This window comes from Nannospalax galili, unplaced genomic scaffold (assembly GCF_000622305.1).
Source record: "Nannospalax galili isolate Female #2095 unplaced genomic scaffold, S.galili_v1.0 scaffold903, whole genome shotgun sequence".
NCBI classification, from domain to species: Eukaryota; Metazoa; Chordata; class Mammalia; order Rodentia; family Spalacidae; genus Nannospalax; species Nannospalax galili.
The window spans coordinates 2,150,261-2,153,437 of record NW_008349989.1 but is presented as its reverse complement, the minus strand read 5'-3'; positions in this window follow the sequence as shown (position 1 = coordinate 2,153,437).

The following is a 3,177-nucleotide window of genomic DNA, read 5'->3' as shown; positions in this document are numbered from 1 at the left end:
CAATGCAATAAAGCTTACAATCAACACTGGAAGAAGCCCTAATCACCACATGAACACATGGAGATTAAACAACACACTCCTGAATGATGAATGGGTCAAAAGAGAAATTAAGAAAGAAAGAAATGGAACTAAACGAAAAGGACAGTGCAACACAACAAAACCTCTGGGACATGCTGAAAGCAGACCTTGGAGGGAAGTTTATAGCTCTAAGTGCCTACATCAAAAAAAAATTGGAAAGACCACATATAAATGAAATGAAAACGTTTTAACTCAAGACACTTGAAAAGCAGCAGCAAAGGAAACCCAAACTCAGCAGACAAGAAGAAATAACGAAAATCAGGGCAGAAAATAGTGAAGTTGAAACAAAGAAAACAATGCAACAAATCAACGAATCTAAGAGCTGGGTCTTTGAAAAGATAAACAAGATTGACAGACCTCTATTCCAGTTAACCAAAAGAAAGAAAGAGCACCTCCAAATCAACAAAATCAGAGTTGAAAGGGGAAACATCACAACAGACACTGGAAAGATAAGAGAACATTATAAGGGAGTACTTGACAAACCTATATGCTACTAAATTTGAGAACCTAAAAGAAATAGACGGATATTTAAAGTCATGGGAACAACCAAAACTAAACCAAGAAGAGATTAACAGCTTAAACAGATGCATAGCACAAAAAGAAATTGAAACAGTAATACAAAACCTCCCGTCTAAAAAAATCCCAGGACCAGGTGATATACAACATAATTTTATCAGACATTTAAAGAAGAGCTACGTCCGATACTTCTTAATTTATTCAAAGTGATAGAAATGGAGGGAGAACTTTCAAGTTCCTTCTATGAAGCCAGCATCGCTCTAATACCAAAGCCAGGTAAATATACAAACTAAAAAGAAAACTATAGACCCATATCCTTAATGAACATAGATGCAAAAATTATCAACAAGATACTTGCAAACTGCATACAGACGCACATCAAAAAGATCATCTACCATGATCAAGTGATGTTCAACATCACTAATGATTAGGGAAATGCAAATTAAAACCACTTTAAGATTTCATCTTACCCCAGGTCAGAGTAGTTAAGATCAAGAGAACAAATAATACCAAATGTTGGAAAGGACGTAGGGAAATGGGAACACTCACCCACTGCTGGTGGGGATGCAAACTTGTTCAAAGCCTATGGAAAGCATTGTAGAAAACTTACAAATCTGCAAATGAACATACCATTTGACCCAGTTATACCATTCCTTGGCATATACTCAAAGATCTCTTCCTATTGCAGAGACACTTTTACATCCATGTTTGTTCCTACTCTTTTCACAATAGCTAAGAGATGGAAGCCACCTAAGTGTCCCTCTGTTGACGAGTGGTTAATAAAAATGTCAATCATTTATATGATGGAGTTTTATCAGCAGTAAAAAAAAGATGAAATCATTACATTTGCAGGTAAATGGATGGAACCAGAAACTGTTATACTAAGTGAAGTAGTAGAGACTCAGAAAAAAAAATCAACATATGTTCTCCCTCAAATGTGGATCCTAGAACTAAACCCTTGTAAGTGAGTATGTACCAGACAGAACTACAAGAACCAGGATAATGGAAAGGAAACAGGGAGGTAAAGGAAAAGAAAGAGCCTGAAAGAGAAGAACAGTAGGATACAGGCCTTAATAAGGGAGATATGGATAAAAATTGGGTTAGTTTAAGGGAGGGGGGAGGAAAGGGTATACAAGGAATCTAGGGGATAAGGGGAAAGAAGGATCTCAAGAGAGATAGGATCATAGGAGAAGGGTATTATTATGGGAAAAAGGGAGGCAATGGAGGCACCTTAAGTGGGAAAACCATGATGGAGGGATGAGACAATGTAAGAGATAAATAATGCCTATCTACTGTTGAAAAACAGAAGGAACCATATTATGCCTACAACCTACTGACAAATTATACATAGCAGATCAAGAAATATATGTCTAGGTAAGGTTTACCTGAGAACAATTGATCTTTGCCCAAGATTTATCTACATGACACACAGTGATTAAAAGTACCTCCTTGGATGTTTAACAGACATACTTTGAGGCCTATAATAATTTGGTTAGAGGGACATAAAGGACAGTTTTTACTCCTTGTGCTCCTAAGTTGACTAGTTCCAGGGGACTATGAGCATCTCTCAAAATGTCCTGTAATTATCGTAGGTCACTTATCCTCTTGATCAAGGAGGCTGAGGGACCTCACCAGATGGACTTGAACCAGTGTCCTGTATACAGAGGAGGGTTAACACAGAGGAATCATTTCCTCCAAGCTTCCAAGCAAAACCAACCATGGTCAAGCAAGACCTTTCACTTATCTTAACATAGGTGAAACTGGTAAAAGAAAGGACCCAGGGACTCCTTCCAAGCCCATATGACCCCCGAGGAACAGATTCTCAAACGAACTTAAGAGTAATAATAAATTGGTTTATCTGGGCCAACTGTATGGCCTTAAACACCCAAAAGGAAAGTATAACCAAAGATAAAAGGGGCCAATATAATTTCTTAAGAGTCCATATGCATAGCTAAAGGCTACATAACAAGCAACAATGTCAGAGAGGCGATACCTTCTTTTGAGCTCTTGGCCAAGGTGGCCAAAGGGACTCCCACATAGTAACCCAGCATAGAACTGAGAAAATGAAAAGAAGACTCCCAATCTTATCTAAAGGAATATTGATAACTGACTACTGCTAGATGAGGAACAGCTGACCCTCATAAAACAAAGACCTCTAGATAGGCTGACTTGATTCACCAGAAAGGCAAGTAGTGGGGAAGGGCTGGGGGTGCCAACAACACAGCAGACAGTAGGAGGGATATCAGGGTATAAGGGCTCTAGTGGGGGGAGGGAGGCTATGGGAAAGTGCCATCTGGGAAGTGGGTGTGTAGTCAAATAAGATGGTTTGGCTGTTCTGTGTGATACACACACACACACACACACACACAAATCAACAAATTAAAAAAATGTATTATATTTCAGGAGGAAACATGGAAATTTACATCATGTTAATTAGTAGAGGTGACGAACATTGCCATTGAAATCTACCCAATGACTTTATAGACATACACAGGTGCCAAGGATCTGAGTGCAGATGATTATGACTAGTAATAATCAGATACATACAGATTAGAGATGCATGTGCCAACATCTCAGTGTTAG